This window comes from Rana temporaria, chromosome 6 (assembly GCF_905171775.1).
Source record: "Rana temporaria chromosome 6, aRanTem1.1, whole genome shotgun sequence".
NCBI classification, from domain to species: domain Eukaryota; kingdom Metazoa; phylum Chordata; class Amphibia; order Anura; family Ranidae; genus Rana; species Rana temporaria.
This window is the reverse complement of record NC_053494.1, coordinates 21842164-21868270: the sequence shown is the minus strand read 5'-3', so window position 1 is coordinate 21868270 and position 26107 is coordinate 21842164. Positions and strand designations below refer to the sequence as shown.

Genomic DNA, 26107 nt, shown 5'->3' with positions numbered 1-26107 from the left:
GCCCTTAAAAAGTCCCATATCTGGGACATCCTGTGTTTGAGGTCAGTCGGAGCCATCCCTCCCTTTTCCTCCACCCCTAGGACCCTAAAATCGTATTCTGGGGACACCTAGAACCCAAAACTTGAGGGTTAATTTTTCAATCCTTTGTTTATTACAAACGAGAAAAAAGAGCTTATAACCATACACTCCTGTGGCCCCTGATGAAGGTCTCTTGTTCTATTAACAGACCGGAAACGCGTCGGGAAAATCTCCACTGCTCTCTACAGAGTGTTTTTTAATCTATTTTGTATGTTATTGTCACAAGGTTTATTTTGTTTTTTTCTTGGTTCCATACACGGGACTTGTGTCCCAGGTGTCACTCTTTTATATTTACTTTTACTTTATGTTATTTTTTTGATTGTTCCAGAAGACTCATGTAATCCAACATCCAGATTATTTCTGTGAAGAAATGTCAATCCATCTTGGTTTAACCATTAAATAACATTTATATATCTTGTACTGGAGTCTGGCCTTTAAAGTCCCATCTGGGGGTATTCGTTTTCTTTTTGTTAGTACTTACAAAATGTAGCGTTTTTTAAAAGCATGTATACAAATGCCGGCCGGTACTACAGGAGCCCTTCCTCCATACGTTCAGCGTGGTGACGTCAGTGTGCGCCATTCCAGACGCGTTTCGTCATCAACAGACGTTATCAATGGGGATAGGCGATACACTGATTCACCGCAATATATCAAGAAAAAACTGGAAAAAAATTGTCAGGGGTTTTAATTCCTCCCCTATCCAAAGTGTCCTCTTTGCTCCACCCAAGACCTCCTAATCTTCAGCAACCTCGTCACTCCCTCCCATGTTCCCATACAGTATTTCTCCAGAGCCTCTCTTATCCTCTATAACTCCCTATCCCAACCTGTAGGGCTATTTCCTACTTACCTTTGTAGCACTACCCCCGGAGGAGCTGTTGGTTTAGATTTGGGCCTACCGTTACCTTACTGTTCCTTGCGCTCGTCTCAGGGGTTTTCCTTGAAGAGTTATCCGGAAGAAATATCTGCACCAACACAAAGTCTCTTTCAAGAGTTTTATTGAACAAACTTTCCAACAGAGGGATAGAGGGATGGGGAGGACTCAGGTATCTTACTAGCAGATCACAGATATTCTCCTAGGTCCAGAGGAACAGCTGTCTCCACGCTGGACTTAGCAACCACCGGATAGGCCCACTCTCACTGTCCTAGCAGCCGGTGTGAAGCTCGATCAAAATAAAGTCTCTGGAGCTGCGGTGGCTCAACGCGATTGGCACTGCGCTGACAAGCCATTCACCTCTGCAGCCAGGGGTTCGGATCCCAGTCTCGGCTACATGTGAATTGAGTTTGGTGGTCTCAGCCCGGCTCCCGGTGGGTGTGCTATGCGAGGTAAGCCTGCGCTTAGTACGCCCACCCCCCTCCCACAAAAACCACCACACTTACACGCACTCAAAATTGGGTTAACATGCACGCACTTTGACCCCGCGGTCTCTAAAAAAAAAAAGAGAGGCGAAGGACTAACGGGGCTGGTTGAGCGGGCTAGATCCTCTCACTCCCTTATAGGGAGTCCCTCTGTCCCGTTGGGCTTCAAAGCGGAGCAGGTAGGGCGGGCTGTGTGGGAGGACCCCCTCACACACCCGCCATTGCCACCCGGGGCATGGAGAAAGGTGGCAGATTGCCTCTGGGGGAGGCCTGCCTACTCCCAACTCCTGCAGTCCGGCTCCTCTCTCGAGTACACGCACAAAAATACACTTTATAGAAGAAAAAGAAAAAAAAAAAGTCTCTGCCACAGACTTGGTAGTAGAATTTGTTCATTAGGCTCTGCCACAGACTTGGTCAACTGGCACGAGGTGAGGGGGTAGAGCCAGAACTCTAGAAAAAGCTATGCACGAGCCACTGCTGGAACGGCTGAGAGATCCTGGCACTGAGAGCTGTGTTCTTTTACTTCAGAAGCTAACCCAGTGGGTTCTGGCTCCACCCCCTCACCTCGTGCCATTGTAGCCAATCCCAGCGGAGCCACTCCGACTCCCTGCTTATGTTGACGCCCCGCTTGGTTGCCAAGCATCCAGCAGTCAAGGGCAGGCTCCCTTTCCTTAGTGCAGGGCGGGTCATGATGCTGCTCGCGGCACCCCGGGTGAACCCAAACAGCACCCCAGGGTGCAGCGGCACCCGTTGAGAAAAGCTGGCATAGAGTGTGCACACATCTGCAGGCATCCAACAGTCGGGGCTGCTGCCAGGAACATCCTGTACCGCGCACATCTCTCCAAGACTCTGACGAGGATTTTGGACCTGTACACAGTGTCAACGGTTTGCACTTGGGGAAGAAATGAAGGACTCTGCCTCTGCCACCAAACCGCGGCTCCCATCCCCAGTCCCACTCCCGCTAACAGCCACGCAAGGAAAATAAATAAAACATTATATTTAATTTTCCTAAAAGCTTTCAGAGCGGCCCCGGACGACACGTCAGCGGGGCTTGACAAGGCTGCTGAATGTGGTATTCGCAGCTCTTAACAGATGGAATTTCACAAAACAGCTTCATTTGCATCTCTCATCAAATCTCCAAAAATTGGGATGGTAAAATAAAGCTGTGCTGGAACAAAAGAATGTGCCTTGTATAGGAGACGTCATGAAATCATCTTCTGTAAGGGGCCCTCAGGCCAAAAAAAATATGAATATTTGAAATGAAAATAGACATAATGAATAGACGTGACATCCTGCTATTGATTTTATGAGGACTATCAGTATCCTGTAGAACTCACTGTACTTTATTGCTTTCATCCTCAATCCAGAAAGTGCCAAATTCCTTACGTCGTCCATCAGAACGTTCAGCAGCAGAAAATGTTATAATTGCCGGCCTGTTACAAGACCTTTACATTGCAGGAGGACAGAGTATCCATTTATTGAATAGAGATGGTAGCAGGCGTGTGCAATTACACTATACAGTCTATTTATTAAAAAAAAAATCTCAGGGCGAATGTCATGTTCCCGTCGGACATCGCAGCCGCCGGGCACGCTCACCGGGTCCTGAGCAATGCCGCGGGTGCGCGCGCGCCCCCTAGACAGCCGGGAAGCCCAGGATGTCCTATAACGTCCACCCAGGATGGGAGATCCCATCTGTGGACGTCATATTACTATGGGCGGGCGGTGACGTGGTTAGACAGGTGTACCTAATAAAGTGGCCGGTGAGTGTATATCTATATTTATAAATATATTTCGCTTTCTGACTCGTCTTCAACTTTAAATGAATTGAGAATTTGCAGAATCACGTTTCTGAAACAAGAACGGCCGGATTACGGGAAAAGCGGCTCCCCTGATCCGCCGCTTTGCGCTCTCTGATCGTTCTTTGCTTGTTTTCCCCTATGTACTTTATGGCGCCACAAGCAGGAAACCCGATATACCGTGGATGAGTTTTACGACGCAGGCGATGGTGAGCTGGGGATGTGGTTTGGGAAAGGGGAACAGAAGATTGCTATCTTATTGTTGAGGGAAATAAGCTAAGAAGCTTTTACAGTGATTAGCAGCTTTCTGCGGTTCTAATGGCTGCAGGACGCGCTCAGTCTATGGCGGGCTTCTAGGTATGTGTAGATTTTCCCCAAGCGCTAATTCTCTGGCTCGGAGAAAAAAGGAGAACTCCAGCCTGGAAATATAAAGACGCCATTAAAGCTCAATTCCCATCTCTCTTTTTTTTTTTATATATATAATAAGTAGCTCACCCTGCAATACTTACCTTCTATCCAAAGTTTTCAATAGCAGTACTTCTTTTTCACCACAAGATGTCCTCAGTTTTCCAGGTTTAACCACTTCAATACCGGGCACTTTCGCCCCTTCCTGCCCAGCTTTCAGCGCTGTCGCACAAATAGAGCTTTATTTTGGTGGTATTTGATCACCACTGGGGTTTTATTTTTTGCTAAACAAATGAAAAAAGACCAACATTTTGGAAAAACGTTTTTTTCTTCATTTCGGTTATAACATGTTGTTTTCTCCTTCACTGATGGGTACTGATGAGGCGGCACTGATGGGCACTGATTAGGCGGCACTGATGAGGCGGTACTGATGGGCACTGATGAGTTGGCACTGATAAGGTGGCACTGAGCACTGATATAAAGCGCTGCGCAAACTGTTGGCGCTATATAAATCCTGTATAATAATAATAATAATAATAATATGTAGAATTGATGGGCACTGATAGGCAGCACTGAAGGGCACCAACAGGCGGCACTGATATGCATAAATAATGGTCACTGATAGGCAGTGCTGATGGGCACTGACAGGTGGCTGTGATTGGCACTGACAGGCGGCTGTGATGGGCACTGACAAGTGGCTGTGATGGGCACTGACAAGCGGCTGTGATGGGCAGGTGGCACTGATAGGCAGTACTGATTTGCACTGACAGATGGCACTAATGGGCAGCACTGATGATGAGGTACTGATGAGTTACTGACAGGTGTTACTGCTGGGCACTGATTGGCACTGTGGTGGGCACTGATTGGCACTGACATACTTTTTTTAATGCTGCACTGACTGGCAGCTGATGGGCACTTATTTGCAGCTGTGGTGGCACATCTGACGGGGGCTGCGCTGTTAATGTGCTTATTATCAGCACAGACCCCCTTCTGATCATCTCTCCCTGTCAGCCGAAACCGAGGAATGCCATTTACCTGGTTCACTTAATGAACGAATGATTGGTCACAGCTGTTCACGCGATAAGGAGGAGAGTCTGACAGAGGCTTCATACCACGATCGGAGATGCAGTGTGTCAGACTGACACACAACACCTCCGATCACCGCGCTGCACGCCCCCATGGGCATGTGCCAGCATCTTATCCTGCTAAACGTCACATGATGCCCAGTCAGGACAACAGATCCACCGCCCAGCCGTCATTCTGCTAGAGCCCGGGCGGGGAGTGGTTAAAGCAGTATTAAACCCAAAAGCAAACATTTATTATATTGCAGCTTGCCGATTCTTAGATGTGATGGGTGCATTCGTTTTCTTTTTTGGATTTCTTATATTTTTATCTGACCAGTAAGTCTGTTCTGTTTCAAAAGAACAAGCTGTCCTGTTGATGTAGCAGTTAGAGTGTTGAGACCAGGGCTGGGACACTTGGCACTGTGGTATTATGTGAAGTGCAGGGATGCCACAAGGAGATTGGGGGGATGGGATTTGTGTTGGGTGGGGTAATTTGGAGGGGTATTAGGAACTGGGGGAGCAAGATTTGTGCTGGGAGGGGGATTTCAGCAGGGGGCAGATTTGTCTTTGGAGGAGGGGGGGTTTATACTTAGGGGGTATGCATGCAGATTAATGCTTAATTTTCTTTGTTTTTGGAAGGTGTATTTTTGCTAATGTATAATGCTCATACATCGTGGGGGGAGGGGGGGGGCTTCGCGGTTTGGCATGTTCGCCCTGGGCACTAGATGGCCTTGTCCTGGCACTGGTTGAGACAAACAATTTACCAGTGACAGGGGTGCTTACAATGATCAGTTTTCATCTACTTACGTACATTTATCCCTAAAGGAACAAAACTGTCTCCATAACTGCTTATAAAGTGTGAACTGGAGGTTGGCTGCAATATGTTGGTGTATCTAAATCTGCAAGTACATCTAGCACTCCCCTGCCCCCCAGACTGAAAATGTTACTGTACAAAGGAGTTTCTGTTGCTCCTTCAGCCAAAGAGGGGGGGGGGATCTAACACAGGAGGTGTGTTACTTGCTAGATCACTAGGTGGGAACAGGGGGGGGGGGGGGAAATACTAAAAAAAGAAAAAAGAAAATGAATACAGCCATCACATCTAATGAATGGCAAGCTGCAATATTTGACACTTTTGGTTTCTCACAGCCATTATAAAAAAAAATGCATGTATTTTGGCTGTTTATTTCCTATGATTATTAGCGCCATCCAGTGGTCATAATGAAGTATTTTCTCGATTGAGGTATTGCAGGTAAATACCACAGTATGGTCACTAGATGGAGCTGCCAATCACAGGAGATAAACATACTGGGATTACTTGTGACAGCTGTGCCAATGCTTGAAGCATAATCTATACGTAAGTAAACATCTAAAGACTTGTTTTCTTTATTTTCTGGGGTGGAAGTGGGTGTTCTTCTTTAAGCCATGTTCTAAAATAATTCTGAAGACTCCAGATGAAGTGGGGGGTGGCATATGCAGACATCCTGTCACCTCTGTGCACTGACGTCACCCCGCAACCATCGTGTGAAGCGGGCTCGCCATCGCGTCCTGTCTGCAGATGACTCAGTAGCTGCGGAAATGTGCAAGGTCGATAATGAGACTCTTTTATTTTCAGCATAAATTTGAATTCGTAATGAGGAAGCTCCTATAGGGTGCGCAGATCCTATGAGCAGCCGCCGGGATCCGCCAGGAAGCTCTCTGTTCAGTTCCATAAAGAGGGCAAACACCGATGGTTCCTTTAACCACTTCACCCCCGGAAGATTTTACCCCCTTCCTGACCAAAGCACTTTTTACAATTCAGCACTGCGTCGCTTTAACTGACAATTGCGCGGTCGTGTGATGTTGTACCCAAACAAAATTTGCGTCCTTTTTTCCCCACAAATAGAGATTTCTTTTGATGGTATTTGATCACCTCTGTGGTTTTTATTTTTTGCGCTATAAACAAAAAATTTGAAAAATAAACTATTGCCCAGATTCACAAAGCACTTACGCTGACGTATTTCGAGATACGCCGCGTAAGTGTAAATCGTATCTGTGCGCCGTGCCCATAAACTGAGATACGCCTGAAAATAGGCTTCATCCGACCGACGTAACTTTCCTACGCCGGCGTATCGTGGGCGCATATTTATGCTGGGCGCAAGTGGCGCTCCCATTGATTTCCTATTCAAATATGGAAATGAAGGAGATACGTCGATTCACAAACGTACTTGCGCCCGGCGCATAATATACGCGGTTTGCGTAAGTCGTACGTCCGGCGTAAAGTTATTCCCCATATATGAGGCGCAACTCATGCTAAGGTATGGACCAGGGAACACAGCCGTGTTTTTTACGTCGTTTACGTAGTACGTGAATAGGGCTGGGCGTAGGTTACGTTCACGTCGTAGGCAGTGATCCGTCGTATCTTAGGGAGTAGTTCCGACGTGATTCTGAGCATGCGCACTGGGATACGACCACGGGACGGCGCATGCGACGTTCGTTTTAAGTGCTTGTATGGCACTCGGCCCATCATTTGCATGGGGTCACGCCTCATTAGCATGGCTCACGCCCACTTCCACCTACGACGGCTTACGCCGAGGGAACCCAGCGCAGTTTGGGAGGCAAGTGCTTTGTGAATTCGGTGCTTGCCTCTCTGCACTGCGTCGGCGTAGCGTACATTAGATACGCTACACCGGCATAAATATGCGCCAATGTATGTGAATCCGGGCCTATATTTTTTAACTTTTTGCTATAATAAATATCCCCATTTAAAAAAAAAAAAAAATTGTTCCTCATTTTAGGCAATACGTATAATTCTACGTATTTTTGTTAAAAAAATCGCGATAAGCGTTTATTGATTGGTTTGCCCAAAAGTTTTAGCATCTACAAACTATGGGAAAGATTTACAGCATTTCTATGGCATTTTTTTTTTTTTACTAGTAATGGCGGTGATCTGCGATTTTTAGCGGTACTGCAACAATGCGACGGACAGAACCGACACTTTTCTGGGACCAGTGACATTTATACAGCGATCAGTGCTATAAATATGCTCTGATTACTATGTAAATGTCACTGGCAGGAAAGGGGTTAACACTAGGGGGCGATCAAGGGGGTTAATGCGTGTTCTCTCAGTGTGATGTAACTGTGAGGGGTTGGGAGTGACTAGGAGAGGAGACAACCAGGGCCTCCATCAGGGGGGTACAGGCATTACACCTGTAAGGGGCCCGATGGTCCCCAGGCCCCCCCCCCCCCCACTTATTATCTTGCGTTAGGAGAGAAGATATTACACTTGTTTTTTTGTTCTCTGCTCCAGGGGGGCCCAGCCTAAAGCTGTGTAAGGTGCCCCAAAATGTGTGATGGCTGCCCTGCTGACAACACAGGGATTTGTGTGTTTACACACACAAATCCCTGTGCTGGCGCTCATGCACACAATTGTGCGTGGCCGGCAGCGATCGCGTCCACTGGCCACGCGCACTGGGTTCCCCGCCAGGCAGCGGATGCGCCCTCTGGTGGCCGAAAAAGAGAATCCCTCATGGGATTTTGCCCAGGGAAGCCATTCTGCCGCAGTATATCTGCGTGAGCCGGTTAAAGTGCACCTTGCGTCAGATACATTTCATCAAGTCCATGCATGTGCATTGGTGTGTCAGGGTAACCCTTCCAGGTATTTATTACCAGAGATCACAGGACTCCCTCCGACAATGCCTTCATTTGCTTTTCCCTTGGAAAGGTCGGCACCATCCTCGTTCAGGCATCATTCAGGGTCACCTTTTACTTCTTGGACTGAGATGATGGCTCAGAGATGACACTTAGCATATTTCAAACACGCGGTTTGCGATATCTTCTCAGCAATTTCCGGAACTGCACAGTTCTGACCCCAGATGGTCGCCGCCATTTTTACTGGCACTTTTCTCCTGCTACGGGCTTTTACGGGCAGGAGAAAAGTGCCCTGTTTTTATGGGCTGCCCAGAAATCTACGGGCGGTTGGCAACACTGATGTAGCCACCTCATCTAAGGATGGGTAAACTATATTAAATTTTTTGCTTTTGGGTTCAGTGGCCCAGATTCAGGTAGCAATTGCGCCTGCGTAACCATAGTTACGCAGCGCAATTGCTGACTTGCGCCGGCGTAACGAGTTCTCCTGATTCAGAGAACTCGTTACGCCGACTGCAGCCTAAAATCTGCGTGGCATAAGGCTCTTATGCCACGCAGATTTTAGGCTGCATTCTTGCGTTGACCGCTAGGGGGCGCTCCCATTGTGGTCAGCGTATAGTATGCAAATTGCATACTTACGCCGATTCACAATGTTGCGCGCCCCCTGCGTACGCAAGTTACGTCGGTTGCGTACGGCGTCTTTAGCGTAAGGCTGCCCATGCTAAAAGTAAGGGTAGCCAATGCTAAAGGATACCCGGCGTTCCCGCGTCGCGACGTTCGAATTTTACATTGTTTGCGTAAGTGAATCGTGAATGGCGCTGGACGCCATTCACGTTCACTTTGAAGCAAATGACATCCTTGCGACGTCATTTGCCGCAATGCACGTCGGGAAAGTTTCCCGACGAAGCGTGCGCTGTACGCTCGGCGCGGGAGCGCGCCTAATTTAAATGATTCCCGCCCCCGGCGGGATCATTTACATTGCCCGTGCTTACGCCGGGCAATTTTGCCGGCGCGCCCTCGCAATTTACGGAGCTACTGCTCCGTGAATCGAGGGCAGCGCAAAATATTTGCGTGGGCGCAGGGCAAAATCGTTGCCCTGTGCCTCCGCAAATAAAGCGCAAGTCCTACCTGAATCTGGGCCAGTGTTCTTTTAAAGGGGTTGTAAAGGTAAATGTTTTTTCACCTTAATGCATCCTATGCATTAAGGTGAAAAAACATCTAACAATACCAGCCCCCCCCCCCGAACCCCCGTTTTACTTACCTGACCGTTCGAAAGTCCCGCACTCGCCCCGTCATCCTCCTCGTCTCTGAGCCTGGCCGTCGATTGGCTACACTGGATGGATTAAAAGCAGCGCAGCCATAGGCTTGCGCTGCTGTCAATCACATCCAATGATGCGGCGTGCCAGGGGCGGGGCTGAGCGATACAGTGAGTGGCAATAGCCGCCGGCTGTATCACGGGAGCGCGCCCTCAGGAACTCAACACCATGCAAGCTCACTCGCATGAAGGTGGTTAGTTCTTGTGGGGAGGAGCCGAGACAGCCACCGAGGGACCCCAGAAGACCAGGTTCGGGGCCACTCTGTGCAAAATGAGCTGCACAGTGGAGGTAAGTATAACTTGTTTGTTATTTAAAAAAAAAAAAAAATTTTACTTTACAATCCCTTTAAACTTTGGAAACAAAAGAATGCTGTTTGAGATGACCTTACGCAGCCTCCGTTGTTCACGACTTGGAAACAGTGAAAATGTATAATCGCAGTAACTGTAATGATGTGTTTTTCATTATTAACATGCAGACAAATCCACACATTAGCACTTTAATGTTACATTACATCAGTGTTGGGAAAACTCTACCACTCTGGTTTACGCAATCCAAGGACAATCGTTTTCTGGTAAATGGGTTAACCCCTAGCTACTATTCACAAACGAGCCTTGAACGTTAACCACTTAAAGCGGGGGTTCACCCTTAGAGGGCACTTTTCCCCCTTAGATTCCTGCTCGTTTTTACTAGGGGAATCGGCTATTTATTTTAAAATATGTGCAGTACTTACCCGTTTACGAGATGCATCCTCTCCGTCGCTTCCGGGTATGGGCTTCGGGAATGGGCGTTCCTTCTTGATTGACAGTCTTCCGAGAGGCTTCCGACGGTCGCATCCATCGCGTCACGATTTTCCGAAAGAAGCCGAACGTCGGTGCGCAGGCGCAGTATAGAGCCGCACCGACGTTCGGCTTCTTTCGGCTACGAGTGACGCGATAGATGCGACCGTCGGAAGCCTCTCGGAAGGCTGTCAATCAAGAAGGAACGCCCGCTCCCGAAGACCCATACCCGGAAGCGACGGAAGAAGATGCAGCTCGAAAACGGGTAAGTACAGCTCATATTTTAATACAAATAGCCGATTCCCCTAGACCGAACGAGCAGGAAGCTAAGGGGAGAATTTTTTTTTTTTTACAAATGGGTGAACTCCCGCTTTAAGGACCGGACCAATATGCTGCTAAATGACCCAAGGGGTTTTTACAATTCGGCACTGCGTCGCTTTAACAGACAATTGCGCGGTCGTGCGACGTGGCTCCCAAACAGAATTTGCGTCCTTTTCTTCCCACAAATAGAGCTTTCTTTTGGTGGTATTTGATCGCCTCTGCGATTTTTATTTTTTGCGCTATATCCAAAAATAGAGCGAAATTTTTGAAAAAAAAACAATATTTTTTACTTTGTTATAAGAAAAATCAAATAAACTAAATTTTAGTGAAACATTTAGGCCAAAATTAATTCAGCCACATGTCTTTAGTAAAAAAAATAAATAAATCGCAATAAAAAAAAAATAGCTACCTAGCGGGAACAGCGACACTAATACAGCGATCAGAAAAATGATCGCTTTGTGACACTGGCAATAGGGAGTGAAAGGGTTAACTAGGGCGGTGATCAAGGGGTTAAACCTTTATTAGGGGGGGTAGGGGGGCTATTTTCCTATTTTTCTCAGTACTGGTTTGCGAATGGCGAAGTGTCTGAAGACATAGCCCAGCCAGAGAGACTGCAATCTGTTGGCAGCACTTGTCCCCCTGAGTGACTGATACTCCTTGATGCTTACTACCATTGATAAATGCTGGAGAGCTCTTAAGTGCCAGTGACTGGGCGCCGTAGTGAATAAAGTGGGCACACGTAGTACGATATCCGGAGTATAAATAGCAGTGTACTCAACAATGTTGTAGTCACATAACACAATCCTGGCACATCATCACCACGTGTTCTGTATTATGGTGGCCTTACATGCTTCAATAAATGATCGATTTTTCCGCTCCAGTCGGCCAAATTTCAATAGGAAGAATTGATCATTAGTTGACAATCCATTTGATTGTAATGGCGGCGATCAGCGATTTTTTTTCATGACTGCGACATTATGGCGGATACATCGGACACTTTTGACACATTTTTGGGACCATTGTCATTTATGCAGCGATCAGTGCTATAAAAATGCACTGATTACTGTGTAAATGACACTGGCAAGGAAGGGATTACACACTAGGAGGCGAGGAAGGCGTTAAGTGTAGGGAGTGATTCTAACTGTGTGGGGTATGGGCTACCAGTGACTTGACAGAGATCACCTCAGGACTCGTGGGCACGCTCACTGAGCATGCGGCGGGGGTGCGCGTGCCCCGCCGACGGCGAGCCCGCACAGCAAATTCAAAGGGACGTACAGGTACGTCCCTTTGCACAGCCGTGCCATTATGAGGAAACTGGTTAAAAAAAAATTATATCATATTTGGGGGTTCTGAGTAATTTTCTAGCAAAAAATTATGGCCCAGATTCACGTAGGGAGCGAGTATTTGTGAGCGGGCGTAACGTATCCTATTTACGCTACGCATTGGCAACTTTGACAGGCAAGTGCAGTATTCACAAAGCAAAGTTGCGGCGGCGTAGCGTAAATAGGCCAGCGTAAGCCCGCCTAATTCAAATGTGGAACATGTGGGCGTGTTTTATGTTAATTTATTGTGACCCCACGTAAATGACGCTTTTTACGAACGGCGCCATCCGTAAAAGTATCCCAGTGCCCATGCTCAAAATTAACCCGCAAAAAGCTAATGCTTTCGACGTGAACGTAAATGACGCACAGGCCTATTTGCGAACGACTTACGCAAACGACGTAATCGATGGAAAATTCGACGCTGGCCCGACGTCCATACTTAACATTGGTATGCCTCATCTACGCCTCATATAGCAGGGGTAACTTTACGCCGGAAAAAGCCTAACGTAAACGGCGTATCTGTACTGCGACGGCCGGGCGTACGTTCGTGAATTGGCGTATTTAGCTGATTTACATATTCTAGGGGTAAATCAGCGTACACGCCCCTAGCGGCCAGCGTAAATATGCAGTTAAGATACGAGGGTGTAGGCGACTTACGCTGGTCGTATCTTAGACAAATTCTGGCGTATCTGATTCTTTGAATCAGGCGCCAAGATACGACGCATCAGACTCAGAGATACGACGGCGTATCTGGAGATGCGCCGTCGTATCTCCTACGTGAATCTGGGCCTATGATTTTTACATGTAGGAGAAAAAGGTCAAAATTTGGAAGTGGTTAAAATTGTGTTAGGTACTTCTTTTTTTTGCGTAGGGCGCCCTATTGAACTGAATAGGCTAAGTCACATTTGTGCAAAATCACCTAAATATTCTCCTCTTGAGTCACAAAGGATACAAACCTACTTTGTGTGCAACAAATGCCATTTTCAAATCTATATTTTACCCTGTAAGTAGCGGTAAATTCATCATAGTGCTGCGCCTAGCCTATGCAGAGAACAGAGCTGTGGGAGGGACCCAAAATGCTTCTTCCACTACAGAAAAGAACAAGAGGGGGCGGAGACAAGACCCGTCACCCTGCACAAGGAGAGAGATCAGCAGTGAGCAGTCTTTATTACAGGAAGTTCTTACACAGAGGGGAAGTCTCAGGCCCTGTACACATGTCCGGGTATCCCGTCAGGAAAAAAACGTTGGTTTACCTGACGGGATTCCTGGCATGCTTGTCTTGCAAAGCCGTGCATACAAACGGCCATTCAAAAGAATCGCCGTTCTTTTGAATGGCAAGAACGCGGTGACGTCATCGGCTATGATGAGCCGGCGCTTGTCACATTCGAGGCCGTCGCCGTTATCTTGCTTCACCCTACACTAAACTTGTATGCTACCGCGCATGCGTCTAACTCTTATCGAGCATGCACAGGTTTATACAGACGACCGGTTTTCTCGGCAGAAAACACTCTGGGGTAGATTCAGGAAAGAATTACGCCGGCGTATCCATAGATACGCCGCGTAATTCCAAAGCTGCGCCGGCGTATCTATTTTCTGTATTCAGAAAGCTAGATACGCCGACATTAGCCTAAGGCCCCGTACACACGATAGAATCCATCCGCTGAAAAATCCCAGCAAATGGGTTTCAGCGGATAGATCCTATGGTGTGTACACTCCAGCGGATCTGTTTCCGCGGATATTTCTCCCCTGGGATGGATTCCAGCAGATCGAATATTTGCTGACATGCCAAACAAATCCATCTGCTGGAATCCATCCCAACGGATGGATCCGCTGGTCTGTATAGACTCACCGGATCCATCCGTCCGAAGGGATCCCCCGCATGCGTCGTAATGATTCGACGCATGCGTGGAATTCCTTATATGACAGCGTCGCGCACGTCGCCGCGTCATAATCGCGGCGACGGCGCGACACGTCATCGCCAGAGGATTTCGGCGCGGATTTCAATGCGATGGTGTGTACACTCCATCGCATGAAAATCTGCCGAAATCCTCGAGAGGATTTATCCGCGGAAACGGTCCGCTGGACCGGATTCGCGGATAAATTCTCTCGTGTGTATGGGGCCTTAGATACGACTGGCATAAGTCTCTTATGCCGTCGTATCTTAGGGTGCATTCTGACGCTGGCCGCTAGGTGGCGCTCCCGTAGTTGTCAGCGTAGAGTATAAAAATTGCATACTTACGATTCACAAACGTACGTGCGCCCGGCGGTAGTTTTTTACGTCGTTTGCGTAAGTCGGTTTCATCGTAAGGCTGCTCCTGCTATTAGGAGGCGCAGCCAATGGTAAGTATGGACGTCGTTCCCGCGTCGCGATTTTAAAATTTTACATTGTTTGCGTAAGTCGTCCATGAATGGCGCTGGACGCCATTTACGTTCACGTTGAAGCCAATGACGTCCTTGCGACGTCATTTACCGCAACGCACGTCGGGAAATTTTAGGGGCGGCGCATGCGCAGTACGTTCGGCGCGGGAACGCGCCTAATTTAAATGATCCACGCCCCCTACGGAATCATTTGAATTACGCGCGCTTACGCCGGCCCCTTTTACGCCACGCCGCCGCAAATTACGGAGCAAGTGCTTCGTGAATACAGCGCTTGCTCCTGTAATTTACGGCGGCGTATCGTAAAGACGATACACTGCGCCGCTGTATCAGTGCGCGCCCCTACCTGAATCTGGCCCTCTGCCGGGAATTTCCGACGGTAAAACAGAGAGCAGGGTTCTCTATTTTCCCGTTGGGATTCCTGATGGGAAAACTGCTAGGGAGCATACACACAAGTCGGGATTCCCGGCCAAATGCTCTCTAGGCAGTTTTCCTGCCGGGAAAACCGGTCGCGTGTTTGAGGCTTCACACTTGATTACTGCACAGATCTGGAAGAAATACACAAAGCTCACCAAGATTCCAGTAAAAATACATGACTCTTGTATCTAGACTGCCACAGTCATAGCATTCGTATGATAGTTCTATGACCGCTCTACTTTAATCGTGCAGCAACACAAGAGCGCTATTTCGAAGATTAGAAGCAAGACATTCTTCCAAATAGTTCTAATTTTTTTTATCCGAAATGATAGTTTAATCACAGAGAAATTGGCTCCCTCGCCGTCACAGCCGATACGGCTGTTGAATGATCCAGCGGCAAACAATAGCGCCTTTTAATCATCGGGGAGAGCCTGACGATTTTTTTTTATTTTTTTATGATGTTCCATTATTCCTTCTTGAGCAGCGCATTTTTATAAAATGTCTTATAATCAGTACAAAGCCAAAATCGGAATTCCAGTCCCGGGGCCCGGAGATTATCCTTGCCGTACTATTGTGCTTCACTTATCTTTGCATTTTTCCTGTTCTCAGAGACAGATCCGTCATCGCTGCGGTTGCACGCCAGATAAAAAGACAACAAACAAAAGCTTTTCAAAGTCCCGATGTGTGTGCCTGTCATCAAGATGATTTTCCATTCGTTGTGCCCAAGCCGTGCGCAGTGCCGGGGGACCTTAAGGGTTTAAAGTGACACCAAACTCTGGCATAAAAAGACACAAACTCTATTCAATCATAAATTCTTAACTCAGAAAAGTCCCTTCTATGGCTCTAAGGCCCCATACACACGAGAGGATTTATCCGCGGATACGGTCCAGCGGACCGTTTCCGCGGATAAATCCTCTCGAGGATTTCAGCGGATTTGGATCCGATGGAGTGTACTCACCATAGGATCGAAATCCGCGCCGAAATCCCCTCGCGATGACGTGTCGCGCCGTCGCCGCGATGATGACACGGCGACGAGCGCGACGCTGTCATATAAGGAATTCCACGCATGCGTCGAATCATTACGACGCATGCGGGGGATCCCTTCGGACAGATTGATCCGGTGAGTCTGTACAGACCAGCGGATCAATCCGTTGGGATGGATTCAAGCGGATAGATTTTAAAGCATGTCTTAAAATTTTTATCCGCTGGAAATCCATCCCAGGGGATAAGAAACAGATCCGCTGGATCGTACACACCAGGGGATCTATCTGCTGGAGCCGGTCCGCGGATCAATTCCAGCGGATGGATCCTCTCGTGTGTACGGGGCCTTAGCCTTCTCCATATCTTCATGTGCATGGAACCAGAAGAATGCCCCAACATCCAGGTGCCTGTACGAGCCGCCCTGCCGCAGTATATGCACTGTCGTGGGTCAGCAAGTGGTTACTCAATTTATTATTTAATCATTATTTATTAAAAAAAAAAAAAAACTTTAATAATTTATTAAATATTTATTAAACTAAATGTATTATGATAATTATTAGTAATATTGTTAATAATATTATTGGAATTGTAAGAGCGCAATCGGGGCAGTGAAAAGAGACCACGAGAGACGCATTGTTGAGTAGAATAAAAAGAATTCCAAATAAGTCAGAGCATATTGGCCCAATCAGGGATAATCAGGGGAAGATGGTTATTAGTGACAAGGAGAGGGCAACTGTATTAAATACATTCTTCTCCCCAGTTTTCACTTAGGAAAAAGAGGGATATAATAGTCTAGATAAGACAGTATTGTTAGTGAAACAACACAGCATGTACCCTTGTGGCTAACAGGAGCCAGTGTTCTAAAAAGACTCGAAAACCTTAAAGTGGAACTTCCGCTCATCTTATTCCCCCACCGCCTCCGGGGGCGGCGTGAAGCTGAAAGTCTACACTGTCGGATTCCCGTACCCACAATGGCAGCAGAGCGGATGCCGACATCGCTGGACTCCAGGACAGGTAAGTGTCCTATTATTAAAAGCCAGCAGCTGTTGTATGTATAGCTGCTGGCATTTACCAGTAATGTTTTTTTTTTTTGGCGGAACACCGATTTAATGCAAACTAATCAGCGGGACCAGATGGCTTACACGCAAGAGTCCTCAAAGGACTTAGCAAGGTCATTGCTAGACCATTATTCCTAATCTTTAAGGAAAGCTTGCTGACCAGAAAGGTACCAGCCAATTGACAAAAAACTTAATTCCAATACCATACCACTCCACACCTGTAAACTTCAGGCCTGTCAGCCTAACATAAATAGTTTGTAAACTATTAAAGGAGATGATAAGGGATTATATCCAAGAATTATCTGATGAAAATAGTATCATTATTGGGGATGGGCGAACGGTTTGGCCAGAGCATGAGTTCGAGCCAAACATTGGCTGTTCGCACATATGACAAACACCTGAATTATCGGGGAGTTTGATCATTTGTTCAGCCCGCCAAATGATCACAATGCACTGCGCTGCCGCACAGTGCATTGAAAACCCTGATTGGCTGAAGCAATGAAAGCTTTTCCCAATCAGGGCAAAGAGCCCTTTTAGAGCCATGATTGGACACGGTCATGATGAGTCTATTCAATCATGGCTCATTGATTTTTGTCCCATCCCACACTAGAAAAGTATTCTTTCAATACCGGACATTTTTAGTGTGATATCGGCGTGGAGAGAGATAGAACAGGGCTCTGTTCACTGCTACTAGATAGTTAGTGTGCTATTGTGACTGTAGAACATCAATTTGCATTAAAAAAAAGTTCCAAAAATGTTGCCATGTGTTGGTGGCCCTTTCTGAATCTTAACGCAATGCACGTTAATAAACAAATACAGCAGCTGACCTGTATCATATGGAGGTGTCTAAGATGTTGATTTCCATGACTTTGCCGATCATAAAATTCTATGCACTTTGCAGTGCATGAAGACATTTATGTACATGACCATAACATACACCTTGCCTGCACACCAACAAATCATGTGCCAGCTTTCATTTTCCATTGGCATTTGAACAGTGGCAGTAAGAAGGCAATTGGCCTCTACGGGTGAGGCAGAACGGTTCCTTCTCCCCAGCGTTCATGAATTAACAGCTGGACTAGACCTAGCGGTGACTCTTTTTCCCCAGGATGACACAAAATGAACATGATAATGCCACCCCAGCTATGAATTTTAATAGATGACTTCAGAGGAGAGCTGGCAGAGCGGGCCAAGCGTTTGATCTCTCTTCTCCCTCAATGCTGCCGTTAATGGGAATAATAGTACACGGCTTAAGATGTGCATTTTCTAAGCTACCTTTGAATGATTTAACTCTGGTGTGTCCAACCTGCCTGACCTTAATGGGCATGTAACACATTTTAATATCATTTCTCCTTTTTATCCTGGTTCGGAAAAATACAATGTAAAAAAAAGTATAAATGGTGAAAGTACTGTAGAGCAGAAATACCTACGCTGAATGGAACTGAACTGCAGACTCTCGCTGGTGGCTGGTCTTGCGAGGTTACATACTGGTCAAAGAGTAACTCTGATTTGAAGAAACGTTGTCACTGTGCCATAATCACCTTCTCTACTCTTCCTGCAGCTCCGTTCCTTCATTGGAACTGGGAGTCCAAATCAGATTTGGTTAGTCCAACAGTCCTTTATAGTCTTTAAGGTCATGTGACCATAGAACTTGCCCAAACCCTATGTAAGCTCTATGTTCGATGGTGACAGAGCTTACACAGTGTTGATTACATCTTCTTTAGGCAACATAATGTTGTGGCTTCGTAGAAGAAAGTCTTATGCTCCCCTTAGACCTGGAACCACTTCCAAACCCTGTGTAAGCTCCATGTCGCACAGTGACAGAACTTACACAGGGTTAATGAAGTCCTCCTCTTCAGGTAATGATGTTCTGCCCTGACAACTGAATGCTTAGGCATTATAGGAGGCCATATGCTCCCCCAGGATTAGGAATCACCTGGTATTTTAAAAAAGCCCTGAGAGGTGGAAATTCAAAGCTCCATGTCACACAGTGACAGAGCTTACACAGGATTAATGAAGTCCTCCTTTTCAAGTGACAATGTTTTGGCCAGACGACTGGACGGTAATGCCCTGTACACACAAGCGGGATTTGCGTCAGAAAACAGTTTGATGGTTTTTCCAACGGAATTCTGCTCCAGCTTGGCTTGCATTCACACGGTCACACAAATGTTCTCTGAACTTTCAAGCGTTAAGAACGCGGTGATGTACAACACTACGACGAGGCGAGAAAAAGAAGTTCAATGCTTCTGAGCATGCGTCAAATTGTTTTCGAGCATGCTTTTTTCCCACCGTCGGAATTCCATACAGACAAACGGATTTTCCGATTTTCCTCTATGTTGAGCCTCGTACACACGATCGGACATCAAACAAACTTTCCCTTGGATTTTTGTCCGAAGGGAGTTGTCTGGTCACACCCATAGCATACACACGCTCTGACTTTTTTGTGAAGCCACGCCTTCTTCTCATCCTCGTCCGTGATAGGCGGAACACTGACTCACTGCTGGGAAACTGAATAAGTGTTCTGTCACAGACAAGGACAAGGAGGAGGCGGGGCTTTGTTACACTGGACGGCCGCCGACAATGTCACAGCTCGAGATCAGGTACATGAGGCTGCATATGGCCACAGTGAGGCATGCATATGGGCACAGTGGGGCATGCATAAGAGCACAGTGGGGCATGCATATGGGCACAGTGGGGCATGCATGCATATGGGCACAGTGAGGCATGCATATGGGCACAGTGAGGCATGCATATGGGCGCAGTGAGGTGGCAAATGGGCACAGTGAGGCGGCAAATGGGCATTGTTGACCCACTTTTCCACTTACAGTAGCTGCTGCATTTCTCACCCTAGACTTATACTCAAGTCAATATGTTTTCCCATTTTTTTTGTGGTAAAATTAGGTTCCTCTGCTTTTATTTGGGTCGGCTTATACTCAAGTATATACAGTATATACAAGTATATATAATTATATTTTTAGTTTTGGGTTTACTACTGCTTTAAGGATAATTTTTCATGTTAGGATGTGGAACTTAATTTTTTTTATTGTAGCTGTGTATGACATGTCAGGAATTTTATTTTGTTTTTCAAAGTTGGTGAAAGGTAAATTGTAATGGTTTACTTGAAATATGGGAACTTCTAAGGATTTACCCATACTGTATAGGTCCTAATTATTTTTTTCAATTTTTCCAATTAATAAGAAATTAATGAACTGAGTTTAATTAATGAGTTGCCAAGTGCCAACCTTACTTGAAATCAGGCTGGCAAAGATTACCCGCCCTTTAAAGATAAATTATAAAGAATTTGCTTTTTTTATTTATTCATTTTTATTTATTTTTTATTTTAGGATTTTAGATTACGTTATATATCATTTTAGTTTTTCATGTTAAAAAAGTGGAACTTTAAAAACATGATACAGTACTATATCCACAATGTATGCATTTCAGAAATGTTTTCATGCAAACCTACAAAGTTACTGAAAGGTCCATTTTAATGCTTTACTGGAGATGTAGGTATTGAAGTTCTAAGGATTTACCGTATGCGTTTTGAAATTTTTTCCATTTTTTTCCAATTAATGAGTAATTATTTAAACTGAATTTAATTAATGAGCTGCCAAGTGCCAGCTTGAGTTGAAAGCATGCTGACAAAGAGTGGCCACTCTATTAAGGTAAATTATAATTAATGGTTTATTTATTTGTTTTTGGCTTTTTGAACTTTTATGATTTTAAACGATATGCATATTTTTATTTTTTTGTTTTTCATGTTAAAAGATAGCGCTTTAAAAAAAATGATACTACTGTATAGCTATATATGACATGTCAGGAATCTTTTCATGCAGACCTGCAAAGTTACGGAAAGGTTCATTTCAATGGTTTACTGTAGTTGGGGGTATTGAACTTCGAAGGATTTACCGTATGTGTCTTGAAAATGTTTTCTATTAATGAGTAATTAATGAACTGTGTGCACTTAATGAGCTGCCAAGTACCAGCTTGAGTTGAAATCAGGATGGCAAAGATGGCCTGCTCTTTAAAAGTAAATTATAATGAATTGGGTTTTCTTTATTTTTTAGGATTTTATGTTATATATATTTCAGTTTTTCGTGTTAAAAGGTGGAGATTTAAAATATGTTACTATTCTGCAACAGTACTAAAAGGTCCATTTTAATGGTTGAGTCTATGTTCACACTGATCCGACACGAAAGTGATACGACTTCTTATCCGACTTTGTCCTGCGACTTCATGTCTGACTTCCATATTACCGTATTTATCTGCGTATATTGCGCGCCGGCGTATAACGCGCACCCAGGGCCGGATTTGCTCTCCCTGCCGCCCCAAGGTCAGGTTCCGCAATGCACCCCCTCCCAGCCAACCGAACAACCCAACCCCCCTCCCCCAAATCAACGGAGAATGGCAACCGGATGGCAGTGGCGGCACAGTTAGTTAAAATATTCCTTTTTTTTTTCTTTTTATCACTTTTTTATTTATTTGTAGCTTGTCGCTTACTTTTTTTATTTTTGTATAATTTTCTTATTTTTCTTTATTATTTTTCTTATTCTTTACTTTTTAATTACTTTTTTATTTTATTAATTTAATCATTATTTCTTATTTATTTATTTTTTATCAATTTTTTTTTCACTTAACCTTTTGGCTATCATACAGGAGAAAACAATTCCCTGTGTGATAGCAATTGGAGGTGACATGTTCTCTTTATTGACCCTGTCACCTCCAAAACAGGAGTCCTAGCACTGTGCTAGAACTCCTGTCACAGCTGAGATGGGAAGAGCACAGCATTTTACGAGTGATTTCGGCGACATCGCCGCAATCACTTGTTAACGAGCGAGCGGATTCCCCCATAACTTACCGCCCTTAACTGTATGTTACGGGCGTCGGAGGAATCCATGCCACTGCCGCCCCTTGGCGCCCTTCCGCCCCAAGGCCTGGCCTCAGTGGCCTTGTGGGAAATCCGGGCCTGCGTGCACCCCAAGCTTAAGGGAAGATTTAAGGAAAAGAAAAACGTACATGAAAAAAACTTACATTTTGAATGCTCGTCGGTACAGCCTTGTCGGTGTCCGTCTGCTGTCTTGCCCGGCGTCCATCGGCGGCCTTGTCCGGCGTCCGTCTGCGGACTTGCGCAGAGTCCATCCAGCCTTGTGGGTGTCCATCTGCCGCTTGCCCAGCTCCTCTCGGCAGCCTTGTCTGGCGTCCATCGGTGGCCTTGTCCGGCGTCCATCTGCGGACTTGCTTGGAGGTGTCCGTCTGCTGTCTTGCTCGGCGTCCATCGGCGGAATTGTCCGGCGTCCATCCGCGGACTTGCGCAGAGTCTATCCAGCCTTGTGGGTGTCCATCTGCGGCTTACCCGGCTCCTCTCGGCAGCCTTGTCTGGCGTCCATCGGTGGCCTTGTCCGGCGTCCGTCTGCGGACTTGCTTGGAGGTATCCGTCTGCTGTCTTGCCCGGCGTGCATTTTTGATTTTGGCGCTTCAGCCAAGCTGTACAGAGACAGATTTCCTGTCTGTTCGGCTTCTCTTGGCTTCTCTCGCGGTCCTGCGGGTGGAGTCGAGTGCGCAGTACACTCAGCTCGGTCTATTTCGGCGGCGCCCAGAGACAGCAGGATCGGCGTATATTGCGCACCCACGATTTCCCCCTGATTTTAAGGGGAAAAAAGTGTGCGTTATACGCCGATAAATATTGTACTTCAATGAACCGGATCTCACTTTGATCCGACCATACCAGGCCCTTTCAGTCTGGTATGACTCTTGAGGGGGAACCCCACACCAGAAAAAACAAAAAACTGCATGGGGTCCAGCCCCAAAATTCATACCAGCCATTTATTGGAGCATGCAACCCGGCAGGTCAGATGGGGGGGCAAGCGAGCACCGCACCCCCCCTCATTGACCATACCAGTCCACATGCTCTCAACATGGGGGAGTCGGTGCATGGGGGGCTCTGCGCCATTTAGCTTTTTAACCACTTAAGCCCCGGACCATTACGCTAGTCAAAGACCGGGCCACTTTTTAACTGACAATTGCGCGGTTGTGCGACGTGGCTCCCAAACAAAATTTAAGTCCTCTTTTCCCACAAATAGAGCTTTCTTTTGGTGGTATTTGATCACCTCTGTGGTTTTTATTTTTTGTTATACAATTTTGCAAATGGGTAATTTTTTTCCTTCATTTATGTACGCTGATGAGGCTGCACTGATGGGCACCGATAGGCTTCATGGATGGGCACCGATGGGCTGTGCTGATGGGCACTGATTAGGCAGCACTGGTGGGCACTGATAAGGCGGCACTGGTGGGCCCTGATAGGCGGCACTGGTTGGCACTGGTGGGCACTGATAGGCGGCACTGGTGGGCACAGAGAGGTGGCACTGATGGGTGGCACTGAAGGGCATTGATAGGTGGCACTGGTGGGCACTGAGAATTGACGCTATAAACAAAAATAGAGCGACAATTTTGAAAAAAATTGCACTATGTTTTTCTTTTTGCTATAATAAATATCCCCCCAAAATATATAAATAATATATTTTTTTCCCTCACTTTAGGGCGATACGTATTCTTCTACATATTTTTTGTAAAAAAAATTGCAATAAGCGGTCGACAAGCGGTTAATAAAGTCTAAGGAAAGGCTTTCAGGAGCTCAAGTTTTCCTATAAAGCTCTGGACCTTACAAAGAGCCTGACAGAATTTGAGATGTAGAAATAATAAATGAAAGCACTTTCGGAAACTTAAAAAAAAATAAAAAAACATTTAAACTCGGTGTGTCAGAATGGGATTGGGGCTTTATTTACATACAAATTATACAGCGCAGGGAAGATTTATGCAGATTTAGGTATCAGTTCCTTGCACAGTAATTATAAGTAGACAGTAAATAAATGACATTTTAATGAGACGATTCTAGTACGACTTCTCTTTGATATCAATGTTCTTTCACACCCTGTTTACCACAACTTGTTTTTCCAATGTACCTCGCCGGGAAAGTTCTGGAACTGCAAGATCCATGCAGAGAACGGCGCATGCGTTGGCTTAAAGGGGTTGTAAAGGTTTGTGTTTTTTCACCTTAATGCATCCTATGCAAAACACCGGGCAATCACGACAATCACGGGCCCCCCCAGCCATAGTCCAGTCTAAATAATGTGTCCGGGTTTCAGGCAGTCTGAAACCCGGACGCATGATTCCAAACCTGAACTGTCCGGGTGAATCCCGGAGGTGGCAACACTAATTCTCTCTCTCTTTGTACAATACTTGGTTCCTGGCACAGCTAGCACATGGTAGGCACAACTCTAACACAGTCAGACCTTAGAAACTGCCATTTGCTGGCAGGGACCACGGGCCCCTTTGGTGTAGCAACCAATGGTGAAAGTACTAGCTGTATTAGGCTGCATTCACACCTTGGCGTACCTAATCGCGGCGTTTTGTCCCGCGAATTGCGGCGACAAATTGCAGCGTTTTGTACCGCGATTTGCGGCGACAAAACGCCCCGATTGTGAATACAGCTTACCCCCTCTATGGAGAAGGTTCACATCTCCTATGCCGAATGCCGAAAGCCGCCTGAAAAAAAGGTCCGGGACTTGTTTTCAGGCGGCAGGCGTACGGTACGGCGTTTGGCGTGGAGATGTGAACCATCTCCATAGAGGGCAATGTGAAATCATCCCTCCAGCGTCTTAGGGGCTGCTGCGGCGTCGCGCTTCAGGCGTATATACGTCTAGGTGTGAACAGAGCCTTAAGGTGGACTACTGATCCCAACTAGTCCTGTGCAAGCTCAGAAAACCCTCCTGGTTGATACTGCCTGACTTCTCTGCCAGTAACATCACAGTCTCTCCCGCTGGCTCCTGGCCCAAGGCCACCCCCCCTTTTTAGCAGTACTGTGACATTGCGGTGAACAGATCGGATACTTTTGACATATTTTTGAGACCATTGACATTTATACAGCGATCAGTGCTATAAAAATGCACTGATTACTGTGTAAATGGCACAGGCAGGGTAGGGGTTAACACTAGGGGGCGATCAAGGGGTTAAATGTGTGTTCCCTCAGTGTGTTCTAACTGTGGGGGGATAGGACTGACTAGGGGAGGAGACATATCGTTGTTCCTACTTAGTAGGAAAAAACAACATGTCTCCTCTCCCCTGACAGAATTGACATGATGGCATCACGCAGTTGCTGCAGATTTGTGAGCTGCACATCCATGATGTGAATCTCCCATTCCACGTCTTCTGGGGTCCCTCGGCGGCTTTCTCTGGTCCTCCCCGCAAGTACTGACCACAGTCATGCGAGAGAGCTCGCATGGTGGTGAGTAATAGCCGCTCACTGTATCACTCGGCCCCGCCCCTCGGCGCGCCGCGTCACTGGATGTGATTGATAGCAGTGCCAGCTAATGGCTGTGCTGCTCTCAATCTATCCGCTCTAGCAAATCAGCGGCCAGGCTGAGCGGCGAAGAGGATCTCGGGACCGAGCGCGGGACTTTCAAGGGGTCAGGTAAGATCGGGGGGCGGCAACATCAGATGTTTTTTCACCTTAAAGGGGGTTGTAAAGGAAAAAAAAATGTTTTCATAATAAGCATCCTTTACCTGCAGACATTCCTCTTTTCACTTCCTCATTGTTCGTTTTTGCTCAGAAGTTGCTCTATTTCTTCTCTGTTCTGTTCACTTCCTGCTTGTCTGATTATTACTCACCACCGTGACGGGAGGGTTTACTGCGGTGGTCAGTAATGTGCTCGCCCCCTCCTGGGAACTACATCTGTGTGGCAGGACGCTCTCTACGTGTTGGAGACTTCAAGGAGGTGTGAATTACTGGGCGTGCCGCAATTCATACTGGGAAATGTAGTTCTTACATGAACGAGCGCCGCAAACCAGGAAGTGAATGAGAGAACAGAAGCTAGAATGCCGGAGGTGATATAGATGAAGGAATTTAATAGGTATTTACTTGTTTTTTAACAGAATCATTACACTATTCTGTCTGTCTACCTTGCAGACATTCATTTTAGGCACAATTTTTTTTTTCCTTTACAACTCCTTTAATTAAACATTAAAAACAATGTCTGGAGTCAAACTTTAAACACTTTATGCTTCGTAATATCCTGTTCTGTCATTATTCTACATGATGTACAGGGTTCTGCAGTTATCAGTCTCCAGTATCTAAAAAGTAAAAGAATTTGGATTTTCTTCATTTCAATTACTAAATATTTCCTAATTCTAGTCTGAGATGTAATACAACAAGTTCTCCTTA

At 46.2% G+C, this 26107-nt stretch overlaps 1 protein-coding gene across 1 annotated transcript in view; it reads right to left on the bottom strand.

Annotated features, from left to right (window-relative positions):
* Positions 1–26107, bottom strand: part of TEKT4 (tektin 4) — a 157840-nt gene that overhangs the window by 98096 nt on the left and 33637 nt on the right. The window lies entirely within an intron of this gene.